At 41.4% G+C, this 21783-nt stretch overlaps 1 long non-coding RNA gene across 1 annotated transcript in view; it reads left to right on the forward strand.

The window, feature by feature from the left end:
* Positions 1-1489: 1489 nt before the first annotated feature.
* The window catches only part of LOC108508764, a 26343-nt gene continuing 6049 nt past the window's right edge, over positions 1490-21783 (forward strand). Inside the window, exons 1-2 of the long non-coding RNA XR_001878499.1 lie at positions 1490-1503; positions 2259-2264. This is a non-coding gene — a long non-coding RNA (uncharacterized LOC108508764). The remainder of the gene's footprint in view (positions 1504-2258; positions 2265-21783) is intronic.

The raw sequence follows: 21783 nt of genomic DNA on the forward strand, positions 1-21783 counted from the left end.
TGGCCTTTTGAATTCACCTGTTGAAAACAGATAATGGCAAATGCATTTTACATAATGTCGAACAAAACAACATTACTGATGATCCTTGCCCCAAATAAAAAAAAATCTTTATCCCTAAAAATAAAGGAAGCCCAGGTGAAGGGCTATAATAACTTAATAAAGCACTCTCTGTGAAAAAACTGCCACTCCCTGGAGCTGAACTCTCATTATCATACAGCAGAGACAGTGGTGGGTTCTGAAATCATGTAAAGTGTTCTTAAGGCATTAAATAATTTTCACTTTCAGTGGCAGGTAATTTACATTACTTCCTCAGCTTCTGCCTGCTTAGGGGCCAGCACAATAGCTTGTGCTCTATGCTAATCTATTCAAATGCTGGAATAAATTCAGGAGTGAAAAAAGTAACATAACCTCTTCATATTTCTAAACCTGTTTTACCATCTACTTTAGTTTCTTTTACAATCTTTAATCTCTGCCAAGGTCAGGCATGGCAGCAACTCATGCTAGAGCAGCTCAGCAGCTGCTGCAAGTTTTAAGCCTTGCAAGAATGTGTTTCTCAGAGAGGCCAATGCTGCTTTGTTATATATATTACTGCAATTTATTTGGTTTGATCCTGTGAAGAAAGCTGGTCACAAGCAGCATGGAACGGTGCTTTCTTACAGCCCAAACAATGGTAACAGTTTCCTAGAAATATTTCTGCTTTGTGACCTGTTTTGAGCTGGAGAGATGAAAACAGAGGAAACTTGTGGCTGGCAACATCTTGATGAAAACTTGGATTATACCTTCTTTTTTTTTTTCTCCCCCCAAGACTAAAAACATGTTCACCTCTTGCAGAAAAATTCCTCTAATACTGTGTAACAGGACCACAGTAGTTGTGTGGTACCAAGCAAGAGAGGAGATGACAAAATACAACCAGAGCTGTTGCACAGACCTTTTGTAAAATTGCCCCACTGCTGAGAAGCAGAGGTTTCCTGGGCTTTTGTTTTCCAGACCATACGTGCAAAAAGTCCTGGGAAAGGGACAGTGAAATTGCGATTGAGCTTTTCAAATTTTTACACCTGCAAGATGTAATAGAAATAACACTGAAATCAAAATGTCCCGGGGTTTCCTCAGAAATGTGGTTTCCTGCAGGCACGTGAAGTGCTGAGATCAGTGAGTGGAACACACTCCCAGCCCAGCTGGTGTCAGAAGGACAGGCACTGTGGGCACAGCGTTTGCCTGTCAAGGTCCTGAACAGAATGAGGTGTTCATTCCCCTTGGAGGACATGCCAGACTTGTCCATTTTCATGTTGGCTTCTCACTTGCCTGTTCCTGCCTGAGCCTACAGCCATATCCTTGGCCATCCATATGGCCTTTTTCTCCTGTTAGATCCTTGCTGGAAACATCACTTTGATAATCCTGTGACTTTGCTTTTATTACTGTTCTTATATTTAAATACTGAATAAACTGAAATTGCTTTCTTGATCGCGGAGAGAAGAAATAAAAAATAATTGAGGTCTCAGTGAGGTAGAGAGGTAAACACTTTTGAGTAGTATGGGTAGTTTCTAAGTGGTTTTGATGCTGGCTCCAAATGTGCTCAAAGTGGGGGATGAATTACCAAACCATAACTTGCTGTGTATTGGCTCCAAAGTGCCTCAGCTGGGCAGGACTGGGTTTGTGTGCACTGATCTGATGGGCTGTGCTTCAGACACGTTGCATCCTCCTGGCACAGCTGAAGTACCTGTGGAACACATCCTGGCCAGCTGTTCCAGCTGTACAGCTTACATGTACTATTCCAGCCGGGGTTCTGGATGTGTGGAAACTCTTTACATGTGTCTAGAGCGCTCATTTATCCAGGACAAAGTTTTCAAGGGGAAAAGGATAATATAAGGGTATTTCTTGATATGATTCTTTCCTGCCCACTGTTTCTAGTGTGGATTTTGATTTGGTTGTGGAGTTGTTGGAAAGCACATACTGCCACTGTCCTGGCCCTCTTTGTGACTGGGACTGCAACAGCCTCATTAGTGGTCCTGGGCTTGAAAGTCTGGAAAGATGTCAAAGCTGGTGTTGGAGGTGAGCATGCCTGGCAAGTCCCCTGTGAACAATGTTCCCTTGGCAGAATGGATGTTAATGCTAAAAGTTTGCAAGTGGGACAAGGTGGTAATTTGTCATTTTGCCTTTTTAAGCATCTGCACTTACAGGACAGGTTGCTGAAAAAGCAGAGTTAGTGACAGAATTTGGCTGTAAGATCCCAATTCATTAGTTTTACGTTAATGGAACAGTGACTGGTCTAATTGAATTTCTGCTGAGTTGTCCCACGAGGAAGTAGAGGTCATTATTATTTTTGTGTATAATGCAGAGGCTCAAGGAGGTGAAATCTCTTAAAAACTCCAATATACATATTAATGTCATTGAGATTTTGAAATTGTTATAATTATTAGTCTGAAGCTCCTATTTTGATGGTGTCTGAGCATGTGTATGGATATTATGTGTGCATACACCTATAAACACACAGGTACACTATTGCCCTTCTCAGGTGTGGTTTTCTCTATATTTAACTTACTATTGGCAAAGGTTTAACTTTAAATACTCCTTCACCTTTTTTAATTTTAATTAAGAATTTTTACTGTGTTGATATATCCCATGAATGCCATTAATCTGTTTTGGAGTTGGCAATATTTGGTATGTTGGGTAACACAGTACCTGTATCCAAACAAACCAACTGGTCACCAAGCTTTTACAGTAAGTTACTTGCTGTTTTGTGGTTACTTGAAGAGTCCATAACCTGAGAAGGAATGAGAACTTAATCCTTCCATTATACCTTAGTTTTTCTAATTTCTGATTTCTCTAATTTCTTCCAACTTTGCAAAAGTTCTTCACTGTTTAGTGAGGAGTGAAATAACCTTTAGCCTGAGTAGTTCAAATGAACGAGACAGTAGAACTGCAATACTTTGATACTTTTTAGAAATTATAAATAACTGCTGCCTTCAGTTAAGATCAATTGTGTCCACATGGACTAAGATTTGGGAATCAATTCTATTAATAATTATTATTGGCAATGCAATTTACTCAGAAATTTAATAGCAATGCTCCAAATATCCATAATGTTACCTCTTGATGGTGTGTTCCCTCCCATCAAAAAAATCAACTGTAAATCTTTACTTTCAAAACAACCTGAAAACACTTTTAGCTATTTCAAATATTTAAATTAAATCTGTAAGTATTTATAACTTGCTAGTTGACATGGCACATGTTATATTTTCTAGTGGAAACATAAGGCATGAGATTCCCAGCTAGGAATGTCAGAGTATCTGATGGAAAAATAGCAATACATTCCTGCTTGACTGTGTTAAAGAATAAATGATGCCAAAAGCAGAAAAAGAAGGGACACAAGTCTGGACCAGCTGAGCTTGTTTGTGAGTCTGCTTCCAGTGCTTGATGGTGCAGTTCCTGCACACATTTGAAGAGATTATAAATAATCCATGTTTTATCTCGAAGGAAAGAAAACTCTACAGAAAGCAGTGGTGTCATATAACTTTAGTATGAAAAAATTCTGATTAAAAAGAAGTTCAGAATACCAAAAATGATAGATAGACACATGTTCTTCGGATTTGTCAATGACCACAGTCACCTTGAGCTTTCAGTTTTGAAATGGTCAAATTACATGAAGTTCCTGTTGGAGCTTTTCAGGAAGACTTCCATTGTCTTTTATACGTTGTTGAGAGTTTGGGATTCTTTTGCTTCTCAGTTGTTACAAACCTCTGTGTTTTTCTCATTCATGAGTATCAGTGGCACCATATTATTTAGAGCTAAAGGATATTTGCACTGGTGTAACCTATGAGAAGGTAATCAATGATTAATGAAATTTAGCTGTCTTGATTTTGGAGGTGTAAGTACAATCTTCTGTATATGTGGTGCATACGTATTTATGGATTATTGTAAAATAATGTGAACTGATAATTTCACATAATAAGAGAGAGAGAGAGGGGATGGAGGGAGTATCTTAAAACCAAGTGTTCTCGAGAAAGCCATAAGGGAATCCTTTTAAGATCAACAATTACATACATCATGGAAAACAGCATATTTACAGACTTGGCAGCTGCCTAAAAGTAGTTTAAAACAAAGAACAAGAAGAAATGGGACCCTTTTTCAATATAAAAATACTGACTTTGCCACAAAGCAAATGAATATTGTGCTTGATTACTAAAGAATATTATTAAAGTAATATTTCTCTATTACTAACAGAAATGTGAATGAACATAGAAAATATCATCTTCATAGTGGAAAAAAACTCAAAGAATTTAGTACTTCTGTTCTGCGGGAACTGGATAGATACTATTCAGAATATACAAAGAAGGTCAAGGAGCAAGTTGTTTTAAGTCTGACTTGGTATCTAGATGAGTGGAATATAAAAAACCTCACAGTCTATGTTCAAATTTAAATAATCCAGGCAACACAAAGCAAATATGCATAAATACATACATATGTATACATACATATATGTAAGATGCTACATCCCAGAGGATGCTGTTGAAAAGGAAGGAGGCTCTTCTGGAGCAGTGGTAGGAAGGTGACAGATTTAAAGGCCCAGATTGCACTGTGGCTCCAAGATTTTGTCCTGCAGTGTCAGCTCCAGGCTGGGTTTTGTTCTCAGTGCCTTATTGTTGCAGACCTCTCTCCAGATTTATGGAGCAGTTGCAAACACAGAAACCCCAGCTCCTCCACTCCCCCAAAATTCCAACCCAAACCCCTCCTGTGTTTTAGTGTTTCTGACAGACCATATCCTCACCATTTTTATTTGCCATGTTCTTAAGGTTTTGTAAGTAAAAATTAGGTAAATGTGCTTCTATTCTGATTTAAAAGAGCCCCTGAGAGCACTGAAAAACTACCACTTGGACAGAAATTCAGTCTTTTGGTTGGCTGCCCATGGGCTTTCAGGAGAACACTGCTGCTGTTCTGGAGGAAGGGTTGGTGTGGTAGTGAAGATTTGTGTAGTACAGAATAATGAAGATTTGTGTAAAACAAAATAGTGAAGTGCATGAAGAGCATGTTAGAGAGTCCTGAAACAGAGCCAAAAAGGGCATTTAAGAGATGGTAAGAATGTTACTGCTGGATCACCTCAGTGAGCTGTTTCAGAGCTAGTCTTATCTGGTTTTCATTGCTGACCTTAGACCATGAAATTAGTCTATGCTAGTCAAAATGTCCTTTTAAAGTCAGGAGGGGATAATCAGTATAGAACAGGATTAGAATCTTCCATAGGGAAAACAGAAAGATCTGGAGGGGAGTAGCCATGAGGAGAAGTTCAGTCCAATAGAATGTGAGCTCATAAAACCAATTATGGGTGACAGGGAGCATCTGTGAGTCACTTATTGATCAGCTGAGGTGGACTGTGTGAGGAAAACTTGGGCAGGAGCTGCAGCAAGGGAAGAAGTTATAGCTGGAGTGTGATGTACAGCTCCATATGTTTTCCAAGAAGGGAATCACAGACTGCAATGAGTACAAAGAAAAACAGATGCAGTTGCCCTGTGACTACAGTGGTCATTAAGGATTAATTTTTAAAGCACAGGAGTATTCTGTGTCACTTCATGTTTATCAGTAGGTAACAAAGTCAGTGCATCCCATACATTTATATGGTGCTTAAGTTGTTTGCCTTCATTATTTATTAAAACATTTGGGGTTTTCTGAATACATTTTTCCTGCAGGTGTGAAGTAACTGTAATAAATTACTGTTTGAATGAATATTTATAATACAACACTGCTCTCAGTGCTGCAACACTTTATATTAGCCATGCTGGTTCTTAGAGCTTCCACGTGTATTTTACTAATACACAGTTGTCTTACATTAAACAGCTCATGATAAATTCAACTGTTTATTCTCTGAGTTGAAAAGAGTCCTCCTCTTTTGTAATTCAGGGATATTAAGGGTACATCCTTCTAGACTGATGAAGGGAAATAACCCTTTTTTTTCTAGTGTTCTGACATAATAGTCAATACTTTATTTAGTTGTCCACTTTATTATCTCATGTGCTGCTTGCACCGGGGTCCAGGGCATGGGAAAGCAAATTCCTCGATTCTGCGACAATATTATTTTTTGAATCAAAGACATAAATACGAAGAAGGAGAGAACTAAAAGCACAAACTCTGCTCTGTTTACCTGTGTCATCTATAAGAGTCAAGGGATGTGAAACAGTTGTGTTCACCACCATGGGTGAATTGCAGGTAAATCATTTTGGACACTGGAGGGGTGATTTCCCAGCTGCTTTATTGCTCACAAAAGATAAGCAGCAGAATCCTCCTGTGGTCTTGGTAATGTGATGTCTGTGGGATTGAAAGCTCACAGTGCTGACTAATATGATTAGAAAAGTACTGCTAGGTCTGCTCTAATACCTTTAATCATCAGGCAGTTGTCTACACGTGGAAACAGCAAATTTATAAATAAATAAAAATAAGAACAGCAAAGCATAATGCTTAAGGCTCTTCTGTGAGGTTTGAAACTAAAGATAAAACCAGAATAAATACACTGCAGGTAGCTACCTGCCTGTGTGCAAAGGTAAATTATAGGAAAAGAAAAAATACAACAGTTAAATTTCATCAAGGCATAAATGCCTTATGACTAGGGTATAAATGATAATCACGAGTCAGGGAAGACTCAATATTTTGCAGTATTTAGCAAGATCACCTTTGTAATTGGATTCACAGCATTAAGGATACCGTGTAGTGTTGGATCAAAACCATATTCAGATCAGTAAGCTGCCCCTAAAACTTTTGAGTTTTGTTCAGCCCTTGTAAGCCATGAGTTCATGGGTAAGAAGTGCAAAGGTGTCAGTGTGGGTGCCCAACTGCCTGCATGTCACCTCATTACTTGGTGATCCCTTGTAGCTGCACTGAATGATGGCTCTAAATGTTCACAATTAGCATCACAGGTGGAAGGAAATCTGCCATAAATAATCTCCTAACAATATCAGAGACTGTAATTTTCCAGCTATGAGCAGAACTGCTCCCATTTGGCGTGTGCTGTGATGAAGAGGAGCAGGAGACAGGCATTTACTAGTTCTGATGTTCCCTCCCACTCTCCAAGCACAGTGGGAATGATGGATCACCTCCAGTGCCATTAGCTCTGCCTGAAGGAGCAAGCTAATGCAAGGGAAATTAGGGAGCCTGGGCTGGATCCAGGAATGGACCAAAAGGCATAAGGTAGCACTTAGGAATCTTCACGCTGGCTCTGCCAAAGGTGATAACACCACAGAAGGTGGGGATGGAGCACCACATCCCCCCCCACACCCATCAGATGTTTAGTTCTCTTTCTTAACAACCCAGAAATATTCTTATATAATCAACAAAGCCCTCAAAGGGATGCGTAATTTCCCAGAGCAGTGAAATCTTTATTTCTTCTTTCATTCATTGTTGCTTCTCAGTGCTCCTGGCATTTCAGAAGCCTTGTAGTCAGCAATCAGTGTGTATTACACCTAAGTGGGATCTTCAAAGTAACCAGCTATTAAGTCTATAATACTTGCCTTTTTTTCTCAGCCATTCCTATGGACTTGGCACTACAGACCCCAAATTCTTCGGAGGCATCCTGTAAAATGCCTGACTGTGCGATTGCTCCACCGAAGTTGGGAGCACTGATCACAACTGAAGCCTTTTGCTGTGCTCAGAAGCCTTTAGCATTACATGTGTGGTGTGTAATCAAACTGTGGACTTGGATCTCCCTTCAGATCCACTTCTGGTAGCCAGTTCAGAAGCACACCCTGGTCTAGATGCATTTAAAACACAAAAACCCCTTGATTCCTCATGTGAAACTTCCTTAACACAGATGTATTCGTTATGACGTCTTTTAACTTATTTTGCTCCTCTGTGGGTTTTTTTTGGACTGTTTTCATTTTTTTTGTTGTTGTTTTGTATCTTAGATACTTTTGATTCATTGTGTTTTGTTTCCATTATGTTTAAGCTGAAATATTTCTACCCTAAAGTCTTAACAACTTATTTTTTTTTTTTACCAGATTACTGTTACATTTCCCCAGGAAAGAAAGCCTAGAAGCTTTGGCTTCCTGGTGCAGTTGGTGGGCCAGCCTGGGCACTCCACAGGCAGCAAGACCTTCCTGGTGTGGCACCTTTTGTTTGGGAGGAATCTTTGCCCGTATGGAATTTTGGAATTTTTTTTACCAAATTACTATTATGTTTGTTCTTCTTTCAAGGGTTACTTTACAAGGGTTCTTGTTCCCTGGCTCCTTGCCACTGATCTTTTTAGCTTGCCCTCTTCCTATTCTTTGCCCCCTATTGATTTCCTTCTCTTCCTTCTCTGTTGTCCTCTGTGCAATGTATCACACACACACCTGTGCATGTCCTCCTCTTGCTTATTCCAGTTTATCTTCCAGATCTTCTGAATGAAATTACCAAGATGCCAGAGGGCCTGATAATTTTTGCATAACAAAAAACATGAACTGATATAAGCAAATTTTAAGCAACACCTCTTGCAACAATTTTTCAGGATAAATAAGATATCTTGGTTTCTTTTGAGCCTAAAATTTCTAACAGTAATGGTATTTGTTAAAGAATAGCATTTGTGGTAGAAAAACTTTTTAAAATGAAACTTGCTTCTCCCCGTAACTTTTGGTTTAGATGTCTACCAAGGAAAAAGGGCAATTTCTTTGGAAAAGCATTACCACCTAATTAATTTTGCTACTTTCCTGTGCTCAGTTTTGTCCTCTTCAGAATGGCACTATCCTTCATAATGCTGCTCTAGGCATTTCTGAAAGATTGAGAAGAGTTATAAATAACAATCCATAAACCTTTCACCAGGTAGTCTTAAGCCTACATCATAAACAACGTGGTAATTCAGCTTTCAGGAAAGACACTAAATTGTGTAATCACTATTAAAGACTGTGCACTCAATAGGTAAATGGCTTCAAGTTTATGGGAGGAAATATCTCATGACAATGCAGACAGAGCTCACCTCTGAGTAGGGAACTCGAGCACATGAACAAACCCCATCCTATTTCCCCACCCACCCCTATATCTTTCATAACCTCATGTCAAATCACAGAGGAATTTCTTACTCTAAAAGATTAGGATGAAAATAGGTCACAGCGTGTGCTTTTATGTAATTATAACAAGCAGATTCAAAAACAGTTGTAAAATTAATTTTGATGCCATAGCATTCAAGCACAGCAGGAGTTTCATGTATTCGATCATTTCAACGAGCGGATTTCACTATTTTCAGTAATAAACCTTTTAATGTGTTGGGATTTTAAAGCTGAGAAGCACATAGACAGAAAATTAATTGATATTAGTATTCCAGGCTCTTCTGAAGCCTGTTTTGGCACACCAAACAGCTTCTGTTTGTCCTGTTCTAACAGTCGTTCTGTGGAATGGGATTCCCAAAGTCTCCTTCAGCTGGTGAGGAGGTGACTGTGTGGATTTACACGCAGTGGGAGGCTGGTGTTCCACACTGCTGCTGCCACTTGTGTACCTGCAGTTGCCTCCTTTGCTTCCCTTGGTTTTCCAGCTCTCGGGCATGTTGCTCCTGTTTTTATGCTGCTGCTTTCTGTTCTTTGTGTTGGCACACATGGGGTGTGTGGGCAAACTTCTGAAGTCCATCGAAGCTGGTATCAAGTTCACGGATATCCACTGGAGTTGATACAGAGCTTTCTTTTCATGCTGCTCCATTCAGACTAGCGAACTCACTCTGTGTAAGGGAGAAGAAGGGAAAAATCCTGAGGAAAAGCAGAAGAGGATTAATTCTGATGAACAAAAGTGACTGTGATATTTCTCACTTAATCAGAGGAAGGAGAGAGAAAAATTGAACGAGTGATACAGAATTTTACATCAATATATTTAGATTGTGGCATCTCTCCAGGTGCTTATTGTTCATTACTCATTCAAGTGTTTCTGTCTGTTTTGTTCTGGTTTTCTTTTTGAATGTTTGTTGTTTGGTTGTTTTTTCTTTTTTTTTTTTATAGTACAGTGCTTGTAAAAATATGACTTCCTGCAAAGGGAACACATGAGAAGTTAAAAGCTGTAACTTCTTTAGCTGGATGTGAGAGAACAAGTCTCAGAGGCCAAGATGCTTTGGGCCTTTTTCACAACCTTCCCACTCGTATAAAGGCAGGAGCAGTAGCTTGCACGATACAGCCTTTTTCTGCCTGTCTGTCATTTCAGTGACCCTCACCTCTGACTACAAACAGCCTTTCTCTTCCAGCCCTGTGCTCTCCCTGCTGACACAGCCAGCCAGCCATAATTCCTATGCCAGTAACATGCACTGGGTGGATTTTTTGTGAATAAATGTGTTTTAGAATTAAGGTGATAGAGTCCAACTAATTTTCTTTGGTAGTGATGGGCAGGCACGTTCTTTAACATGCTTGACCACCTCAGGAAACAACACTATAACTCATTTCTGGATGTTCTCAAATTTTAGCACTGCTGGACTGCAACAACTGCCAGAGATAAGTGAAACGAGCAGGAGTGTTTTGGGTTGATAAGGACTGAGATACCTTGAAAAATCTTGTAAGAAGTCAAAAACAGTAATGGCAAAGCCAAGACTAAATGGCACCACAGAACAGAATGAAAATGAACAGCAAAAGAAGAAAGCAAAAAATTAAACGTGTAGAAAATTAGGCTAAAAATGGCAGTATGGCCATAGGCATAAAGCAATCTTCCTTTGAAGATACTGGTGGTGGTGTTCATTATAAAATAGAGATGAAGACTTGGTTGCTTTTCTGATAGGGTGATTTAAAATTATTTCAGTGTGTTCAATATACTGGTAAAGCTCAGACAATTCACCTTCTTTAAGAATATATGCAAATCACTTGTTGTAAACAGTAGGTATTGATATTTGTTCAGTTACCAGTTTTTCTGTCACCTTGTTCACCAGAAATGGTGGTGGTCTGCCTGTCAGGTGTTGTTCCAAAGAGTATTTGTGCTCCAGAAGATCCTGTACCCAGTCAGCTGTCATTCCCAAACTTGCTCTAGGTACCTTTTTAAGTGCTCCTGGCTGCCCAGGGGTTAACAGGAGAAGGATGCAACTCTATATGCATGGCTGTATATGTGGATAAGCAGAATCATACGTCCCTTTTCCGATGTTCCATTTTCCCCTCCCAAATTTCACTCTGTGCATTAAAAAAAGGCGAAATAAAACCGAGTCCCTAAAAGGCCATTAGGTTTCTGTGTGTGTAAGCAACGGAGCATTTGTGTGGATGTTTCCTTTAATAATAATTTTAGAAAGCTCCACGTGCCCTGGGCTGTGTTTATCGTGTCTGCCACCTGCTCACTGGCAGGGTTGGTGCCACCAGGCTGGTGTGGCTGCTGGGGCAGGGCAGCATCCAAGCTGTGCAGTCACTGTTTTAACAGGGCACGTTGGGTTCATGTAACCCTGTTAAGGAGAATAAAACATTTGCTATGAACAACCCAAAATTTAATAAAATAACTGTGTATCCCCAGTAAGACTCAAGTCAGACCCCTGCAGAAACAAGGAATTCTATTCTTTGGGGTTGGAATTGTTATCCTATATATTTTGGAAAATGCACTACATAAACCTAATTTTGCAGTATTTAATCATAAACAGTCTTAGGTAACTAATTCATCTCAGCAAGGATGGTTGGGGGAGTCCTGAGAGAGAGAGGTCTTTCCACATGCTGTTGCCTGGAGATACTTTTCAGAGTCTGCCTTGCTGTACAGACACAGATGGGTATTGTGGGGCAGCATTTGGTGACTGCCTTTGAGTTTCAGGAATTATTTATCACTGTAAGTAGAACACTTGTGCAGGGGATATAGGCCTGGCTCTAGTTTGTTTTTTAAGAACCAATAACTTGAGGAATATATAAAAGCTGTGCCCTTGTTCAAAAGTTTACAGTGCAAGGTAACTCTACGTTTCCTGAAGCTGCAGTTGGTATGTTCTTGTTTCTTTACCAAGATGCTGTTAAATTGACACTTAATCATCTATGGATTAAAGACCTAAAGGAGTAAAAGTATATGGAGTGTACTGATTATTTACCTTTGCGATTTATTTCTGTGGTATTTCTTAAAATCTACGACATAATGGCCCATGACCTTGTCCTGACCACTGAGAAGAGAACCTTCTCTTCTCAAAGAGTCTGAACCTTTTTATTACTGTGTGACAGGGATGTGTGTTCACATCAGAGCTTTCAAATGTCATGATAACTGTAATTATTCTTTAGGGCTTTTTCTGTTTTGCTTTGTTTAGGGGTTTGGGTTTTTGTGGTTTTGATTTGGTTTGGGTTTTGGTTTGGGGGTTTTTTTGTTTGTTTGGTTTGGTTTTTTTGTTGTTGTTTTGTTTTTTTTTTTTCATCTGTTTAAGAGGGAGTTAGTTCCACTATGTTGGATATCTAGACTTGTAGCTGAATACTGGGGGAAAAAAAATGAAAAACTAATCAAGAAGCACTTATTGCTGTTTGTCATCTTTGTTATGTTTTGATAACAGGAAGTCTCAGGTTCCAAACTCCCTTAATGTCACAGAGAACTAAAAGGTGGTAAAGGTGCTTGATCCAAAAGCCACAGAAATGGGTCAGCACTGGATCAAACATAGTATGAAAATCTTATTTTTTCTCTCATGTGAGTAATAATCTTTGCTTGTCTGGATCATGTTTGATGGGTGTTGGGGAAGGGCAAAACCTGGAGCAGCTGTGGGGGACGGGAGAGAAGCTGCCAGAGACTGAACCCCAGCAAATTCATGCTGGTGACAGAGGGCAAGTTTACAGCAAAAAAATGAATTAATAATTGTAATCAGCATGAGAAAGTTGCTGTTTGCATTTTGGACTTGAAATAGTGGTTCTGTACCCAACAATCTGCTGGTTTTAGCCACTCTGCTGAGTGTAATGAGTTTTAATGCTGCTTTTAAGCCTTGCATCCTTAAACCTCCCAAGTTAAGCAATTTTAATACTTCTCCATTCCAGGCAGTTTTACATAAAATATTTTGCACTTCCATAAGGCAGAGTTAAGGAATGCCTTGCAGCCCAAAGCGTTTGAAGATATGTGGAAAAATATTTTGAAATGTAATAAATGTCTCTAATTTCTTGCACTTAGTTACAGTTTGGCACGAGATTACATAGCTGAAAATGGGGGAGAAGTAGAAGGGAAAGGTCATGTTTTTTCCATCACACAAAGCTGGTGGCCGTGCCTTGAGGGAGAAATGTAAAATAACAGAGCTAGATTCCACGCTTGTCACTTAATATACTATTTTTTAATTATTCAAAGATGGCGAGATGATTCAAATAGTCATTAAAAGACATTCCAAAGGTATGTGAAAGGCAAATGGTCTATGTAAATGTGAATTAATACACAGAATAAAGACTGTGTATAAAAAGAATTCCACTACCTCTTATTCCTTGGAAATTTACTCTATAGCTTATTTGTGGTAGAGTTCTTTTAAATCACTGAATTTTTTAATATACAGTATAATATTTCAATATATTTTTTGCTTATTTTATTAGGTATTGATATGTCACTATTTGTCTTTAGGTATTAAAACCTTGAATAGCTTTCAGAAGAAGCCATAAATAGCTTTATATGTCTTCTCTCTGAAGGTTGACATTTATATTAGTAAGAATATAACCTGCAATTCCATAGGCATTAATAATTGTTATGTTGGAGGACATTTGCCACTCTACAACTACCCTGCCTACCAGGATTTTCTCCACTGTGAATTTACATAATTAGATACATGAAATCTACCCAGCAAGAAGAAATGTGATGAGTTATCAGTCTTATTATCATCTATCACCACTGTTATTGAAGGATATCTCTAGTGTTTTATGCACTGAATAGATGAGGTCTAAGATAGTTCCTGGAAAAACTGTTGAAACTTAAGAAAAAAAAAAAATCAGCAAAGGTCAATCACTGCTGTGTTATTTTTTTTCCAGACACTTCACTTAATTAACCTGAGTTTCTCTCATATATTTGGGGGGTAACTAGTTGGGATGAGAGCTGACAGTCCACTCTAGAGAAATGTGGTGGGATTATGTATGATGAGCCAAGAGGAACAGAAAGCCTGAAGAGGGGAAAAAAAGAAAGAAAAAATCTTTCACAGAGGAAGGTTTTCAGCCTAAAGCTGCTGAAACAGAGCCACCCCAGGAGTATTTGAAATGGTGTTTGGGGATTTGGGAGACAAGTCTTTCTTCTGCAATAAGAAAAGGCTCGTGGTGAAATGTATCCTCAACTTAAGGCAGGAGGAATGGAAGGAAAACGCTCAAGTGTACCACTTCAAATGGGAAAGCAAGGCTGCTGGGAAGAGTGCCAAGAGTCTGAGAGGCAAAGTGCACTAAAAGGGGAACAGTATGCACACTCTTAGAAAATATAAATACCCAGAGAGGGCAGAAATAGGGGCCAGTTTTCCTTCAGGTGGGAGAATGGCTTTATTGGAGATGATCAGTGTTATTGGAGAATATTGATTAACTGATTCAGAAGAGAATCAAATGAACTATTTTCGGAAACCTTAAGGACAGGCACCATGTTTCTCTTTGGAATATAGCACAGTGTGGTTAAAAAAAGGTAATGGGCAGATTTCAGTTCCTGCGTTGCTGAAAATAATAGAAAAAAGATACAGTTATTTATACTGGTTTGCCTTCTAAGACACAAGCAAAAATNTCCAATGTTAAAACTGTAGCCATCCCTAGAACTGCAGTATGGAAGATCCAATGCTCAGATGAAATGAACACATAACTTTACACCCCAAACCAAACCAAACCAAATCCTTCTGCTGTACCTGCCGATACATCAGAATCTGCTCTGGTGCATTTAAAGAAATAGAAATATTATATCCTGTAGCACTTTTTTCAGAAAAAAAGCATACCCTTCTGTATCTGGTAGAGGAGAAGAAGTACTTGGTAATTGTGCAGTCTCTTGAGAGACTGCTGTCTTGCTTGTATGGGAAGCCTGCTATTATAGATACACTTCTAAAATGGGAAGGTACCGTGCAGAAAGAGAATTCAAAATGTATGAGGTTAAATTTGTCCTTGTCAAACATCTGGCATGTGAGGAGTAACACGACAACCAAAAGTACTGATGCTTCTGACTGTCCAGGAACATCCCTTTAGGGCACAAACACAGCTCTGCATCATATATGGAGAGAATCCCTCCCAGATCCCTGGAGGGAGAGTGATGGATGGCAGATGGTAGAACTCGACGGCGTGTTTGCTTTCAGCCCTGTGTGTGCCACGTTAAAAGCCACGGCCCAGAAGGAGGGCCAAGGGGACAACTGCTCGTCTGCCACGCTCTGCCTGTGCCACTTCTGGGCTCCACCGAGCCTTGGGCAGGGACAGGGGCAGGATGGTAACCTGGAGAGAGCCGGGCATGGCGGGAAGGAAGTCAAGGAGACTCCAGAGGGGCTCGGGGGCTGTCGCTGGCAGCGATGCCAGCCAGCCTCAGAAGTGAAGACACTATGTCCTGTACATCCACAGGAATGACTCGTTGGCCTTTGTTAAGCTCAAACCGTGTGAAAGGTGCTGAACTCCACGGGAAAATCAGAGCAGAAGTCTTGCCCTTTATAGATGTAGTGGGTACAAGAGCTTTATTTTAAAACCATCTTCTGTGTTCCGCTGAGAGAGAGGAGTTTTCCCTGTGTAAGGTTATGCTGCTGCAGTTGGTTGTTTTTGTGTTCCTGTAGCAACTGCAAGCAGGGATTACCTCAAAGAAACAGCTGGGTGGGGGACAAGCCCTTCCATGTGAAATGCATGGCTGATTAAGGGCCAGCTACAGGCCTTGAACTTTCAAACATTAACTTTGAAATCAACATGTTTGATCAGTTTGATTATTGTTGCAGAGTTGCTCAAGTTTCACGCTGTCTCTGGGAAGCCAAAACTTTATGAAATTGTGGCTACAGAGTCACAGCAAATGGAATATTTTAATATATGTATATTTTTCAGTTAGGATCTCAGCAAAGATTCAAAACCTGACAAAAGAAATTAAGACCTTGAGTTCACCAATAACCTTTCTAATATTTGCTGTCTAATTGACTTTGTGAACTGAGATCATCAGAGCCCTCAAAGTTGTCCAAGATGCACTTCTCTTCAGACAGATGATCCTGTTGCTCCTAATCATTAGCAGGCAGATGGTAGGTGATCAAGATTTCATTATCAAACAACAGTTTTCTTTTGAGGTGAAAAGATGACCATCTGTTCCTAACTTTGTACCTAGGGGAGCCTACAACTCTGACTTAGTTAATTGCAAAATATAGTAAGAACCTTCTCTTAATTAATTTACATATTGCATTTTATATATATTAGAATTCTATTAGCATTTCCAAAGAGTGGAGGAAAATCTAATTGTCAGGTGGATCTTATCTTAAAGGTGATCATTTTGGGATGTCTGAAGAAAATACTGTTGCCTCTGAGTTCTTCCCATTAAGCTTAGATGATGCCTCTTTTCTACGACAGGGGTAGGATAGAAAAAATGAAATGGCTGCTGATTTTTTCACTTATAAGAGTACTGGATATTTCAATTTTGAGTTCTGAAACCTTTCCTTACCTTGGAAGAAACTTGAATTTCATTGATGAAAAGTCTTGTCTGACAGTGAAATTAGTACACCTGACTTAAACATTCAGACTACAAATTTCTACAGTTACAAGTGACTGGTAGAATACGGACTATGCAAGACAGGGAAAAAGTAATGCATTTTTTGGTTGATTTCTTTTAAAAGAGCTGAAGATTATGTAATCAAATCCCCACATGTTAATTAAGAATTTTAAATTAAGTGCCCACTGTCACCAAAATCAAAATAGGGAGGAAAAAAAAATATATTTCTATAATACTGCATCCGACAACTTTTCTGACCGTAAGCAGCTGTGCAGAGGAAATAAGCATTCCCACTGGTGACCAGACAAGCAAGTCTCAGCCATTATAAATTCTCATAAGAAGCAGGTCCAACTCCCAAAATTCCATACAGACCAAGATTCCTACCAGATCAAATGTGCCACCACAGAAAGCTCTTGCTGCCCATGGAGTGCCCAGGCTGCCCCACCAACTGCACCAGAAAGCCAAAGGTTGCAGGCTTTTCTTCCCAGGGATAAGGGCTGTTGTTTGCTTTTTTCCCAGCCCTGTGCTGAAACTGCCAGTCCAACTCCCAAAATACCATACAGACGAAGATTCCTCCCAGTGAAACGGGAGCCAGGCCTAAAAGAGTTAACTGAGATATCTTGGCCTGCTAAGAAAGCCCAATACCTGTTTTCCTAGAAGAACATTTTAGGATCACTGATTAATATCATGTTGGGTTCTGCTCACTGGACCAAAGGGCTTAATATAGAAAGAGGAGGAGGAGTATACACATGGTAATAAATTAGGTAAACTAGATGTTTGAACAAGACATAGAAGGCCCAGAGCAAGGATTTTGCAAGCTTGAAGAATTCAGGTCACCTGACTGAAGAGGTCAAATGGAGGAAGACATCCATGGCAACCACCAGAGGAGTGAAGGCTTGAGGAGAAGACCCGTCAGTAGAAGACTGTGCAGGTCTGGAAAGACTACACCTAGAGACTGCCCAACTTATTAACATGTAAGTTAGATGATGTAACCAAGTATCTAATGGGTATAAAATGACTTGGTTTTGCACTATCAGGTCAGGGAAGTTTGTCCACTGTGAGCTGGCTTGCTCCTAAAGTTGAATAAACAAATATCTTGCTACTTAAAGATAAAAAAGTCTCTGAGCAGCTCTTCATGACGAGTTTTTTTGGTATCACCAGACAAAAGGTGCCACAGAAAGATCTTGCCTCCCATGGACTGCCCAGGCTGGCCCACGAAATACACCAGAAAGCCAGAGATTCCAGGCTTTCCTTCCCAGGGAGAAGGGCTGTTGTTTGACTGTTCAGCCCTGGGCTGCAACTGCCAGTCCCACTCCCAAAATTTCATACGGATGACGATTACTCGCAGACCAAAGGTGCCACCACAGAAAGCTCTTACTGCCCATGGAGTGCCCAGACTGGCCCACCAAGTGCACCAGAAAGCCAAAGGTTGGAGGCTTTCTTTGCTGGGGATAAGGGCTGTTGCTGGCTTTTTTTCAGCCTTGTGCTGTACGTGCAGGACCCACTTTCAGAATTGCATACGGATGAAGATTCTGCCAAGACAAAAGGTGCCACCACAGAAAGTTCTTGCTGCTCATGGAGTGCCCAGGCTGATCCACCAACTGCACCAGAGAGCCAAAGGTTGCAGGCTTTCTATACTGGACATAAGGACTGTTGTTTGCTTTTTTTTTGTCTACCCTTTGTTGAAACTGCCAGTCACCCTCCCAAAATTCAATACAAATGAAGATTCCTCCCAGGGAAAAGGTGCCAGCACAGAAAACTCTTGCTGCCCAGGGAGTGCCCAGGCTGCCCCACCAACTGCAACTGAAAGCCAAAGCTCACAGGCTTTCTGGCCTGGGGCAAAGGGCTGCTGTTGCCTTTTTTCAGCCCTGCCCTGCAATAGCCAGTCCCACCTCCCCAAAACCGATACAAATGAGGATTCCTCCCAGGAAAAAGGTGCTACCACAGAAAGCTCTTGCTGCCCACGGAGTGCCCAGGCTGGTCCACCAAGTGCACCAGAGAGCCAAAGGTTGCAGGCTTTCTTGGCTGGGGAGAAGGGCTGCTGTACCCTTTGTTCAGCCCTGCGCTGCAAGTGCCAGCCCAACTCCCAAAATTCCATATGGACGAAGATTCCTCCCAGACCAAAGATGCCAGCACAGAAAGCTGTCTCTGTCCATGGAGTGCCAAGTGTGGCCCACACACTGCACAGGAGAGACAGAGGCTAAGGGCTTTCTTTCCTGGGTGGATACACAGTCATTTGCTTGTAGCATCTCTGCTCTGGAATTGGCAGTCTGACCAATTCTGGATTCAAAGGCTCCCTTCGAGTTCCATTGGTTTCTCATTCTTTTTTCTTGGTAGTGTTTAGTTAGACACCCACTCCAGCCTTTTATTATTCAGGGGTTTTTAGGAAAGACCTTGAAGTAAATAGAAAAAAACCCTCACTATTTAAATACGCAGCCAGAGGGGGAAGCAGGAGATAACTGAGTACATAGCAGGCCCTGTTATGGTGCCTTTATGGGATGACTCAGTTAAAAAAGGCAATGGCAAAGTAGCAAAGGAAAGGAAAGGAAACAGTCATTTTCCCAAGGAACACTCCTAACAGGACAATTGGCAGCAGGTCCTCTTAGCAGTGAGGATGATTCACCATGGAGCAAACTGCCAAGGGAATCAGGGGATACCCCATCCCTTGCTTCCCTCAAAGCCAGGAGGATGGCTTTGCTGCAAGACATTCAACAACACAAAACTAGCAGTTGAAATTCTTCAGCTCTCCTAAACACAGCAGATGATATGTTATAATAACCTATAGTGGCTTCACGTTCTGTTCAGTGCCACTCGTCTTTTCTACTGTGAACCAGAAGCTTGTGAAAGCAGGTCTGCCTGTCTATCTGTCACAGCCACCTCAGCTCCAGCTCTTTTCCACTCATTCCAATTTCTTTTCCTCACCATGAGCTCTTGGTGCTGGAAGGGGAGGATGGCTTGTTCTCTGCTGAGTGTTGTGCCATGCTTTGCTCCTCATTTTCAGACGTCTCTCCTTCCAGCTTCTACTCAAGTCTCATAATTCCTGCCCCAGATCAGCTTTTCCATGCCTTGTGATCCTCTGTGGTTTTTTCTCATGGTCCTCTTTGCCTTTCATCTGCAGCCACTGATGGATCCTGGTCCAGTCTCCGGGGTGTCGGAGTCAGGACCGTGTCAGCTCAGCTGTGTGCTGAGGCAGGACTGGGCTTGTGATCCAAGAATGGATCTGCTGCATCAAACCAGTTCTTGGTTTGGCCCCAGCCCCTTGGTTTTTGCTGCTGGAGGACTTGGCTTTGAGTGGTGAAGGAAGGTTTCCAGGGCCACAGAGAAGGGGTTTGCAGGCTCCAGAGCATACGAGTCTGTACATGATAAAGGGATGCATCATCTGACTGAATTTAATTAAGGTTTTTTCTCCTCTATTACTTTCTTCCCCTTTATGTGACCTTCAGCTGCAAAGCCTGCCTATCATGCCCCCCCCCAGCATCATGGCCACCTCCCTTTTTGCCATTGCAGTGGTAGGGAAAGAACTGACTCTGCCAACAAGCTGCATCAATCCTTCCCTCCAAGAGAAAAACTGAAGGGACATGAGCAGTTCCCACAAAATTGTACTGGTGGCACTTAAAAGTCTCCAAAATCCCTGAATGGAGACATTCCCCCCTGTTTTTTAACCTTCTGCCTTTGCTGTCCTCCAAATTTTATTTCAAGCTTTATTAGAAAAATTACAGGTGAATACAACCACGAAGGAGTTTTATTTCTTTGTTCAGGTGTGCTTGATGGGTCCTTCCTCAGTGCTATTCTAATTTGTGTGCTTTCAAATGTGTGCAGGCTCTCTTCCCGCTAAAATCCATGCTTTTGTGCAGAGGGAGCCTTCCCTCCAGTCTCTGTCAGATGGGTAGGAACAGTGTGGTCCAGGTGCCCTGGGGTTGTATGGGACACAGTGGTCAAGAGGACCCAGGTGTGGCCAATGTAGACCCGAGGGCCCTAATGGGCTTTAAGGGCCCTAAGGAGCCTCACCTGTGGTCTCCACCCACACCCCTGGGCTCAGGAGCATATTTAAGCTCAGCCTCCAGGCTGGATGGGTTTTTCAGCCTGTGCTGTAGCTGTGGTGACTCCTCTGTTTGCTCCATAGCTGCTGTTTCAGGATGGACCCGAAACTCCTTTGTGCCACTGCTGAGTTGGAAGGTGCTGACGGAGTGGGAAAGCCTCAAATGCTTCTAGAGAGACCATGGTGGTGAGGGCACTGCCTGTACTGGCTCACCCTGGCTCGTCCCCCTGCACTGTGTGGGACCATGGATCATCCAAGGAGCTCTTATCATTCCCAAAATGTCTGCCTCTTCCCCCTGCTTCCCCATGGCATGTGCCTCTGAGGTAGGTGGGATGTATTCTGTGATACTTTGCTGTGCAATAGTTTTTGTTGGGGAGGTATCTTGAGCACCTGAACTTTGACTCTGCCCCTAGAGCTCATCATATAAATGTCATGAGATAACAGGCGTAATACTGTGCAAATATTCTTTTTTTTTCTCTAAAGCAAACAGCTTAGGAGATGACAGATATTCCTGCAAAGCAGCCTATCACCAGGGAAGTATACAGTGCTGCTGTTACCTGTTTAAAAAAACAAACAATACTAAGAAAAAGGCTGAACATGCTCAGTGAATATTGGCCTTTGAAAGGTTTGGAGCTATTTTATTTGTGAGTCTTATTTTTTTTATACACAGGTCTGGTCTTGGCCCAGCCCTTTTAAAGACAGCTCACCTAGAGCTGGGTTTGGCAGCCAGAAATGCTCTCTTCCCAACCTGTTTTTTGGGCAATTTCTTAGGAATTTGGGAACACAGAGATTGTGCTATCTGTGTGGAGGAAAACAGTGCACAGCAGGGATGAGATATGTAAAAAGAGCTACTCCCCACCAACCCTTCAGAGAGGCTCATGAGCCCCCCATTTGCAAGATGCTGTCTGTGCCCTTTATGTCTTATTGTGTGGAGGCTGCCAGGCTGCATTTTCCAGGAGAGCAGCAAAGCCAGCCTCCTTTTTGTCTTCCCTTTTTTTTCCTCCTTCCTGCTGCTTAAAACAGGCTGTGAAATAACCCCATGGCTTGGACAAGTTGTTGGTTGCTCAGCGTAGCTACATCTCGGGGGCCTTGATGGTCGGGGGGAGAGTCTGAGCCCAGCAAAGTGCTACAAGCTGGGTTTACATCTCAATCTGAGGTGTCCCAAGGCCTGATAAACTGAGGGAAAGCCTTTGCTGTGTTAATGCACAATGACATTTTGGGCAAGTGTTGGAAAATACGGCTGG

Source organism: Lepidothrix coronata, unplaced genomic scaffold (genome assembly GCF_001604755.1).
Source record: "Lepidothrix coronata isolate B3197 unplaced genomic scaffold, Lepidothrix_coronata-1.0 Scaffold312, whole genome shotgun sequence".
Classification (NCBI taxonomy): Eukaryota; Metazoa; Chordata; class Aves; order Passeriformes; family Pipridae; genus Lepidothrix; species Lepidothrix coronata.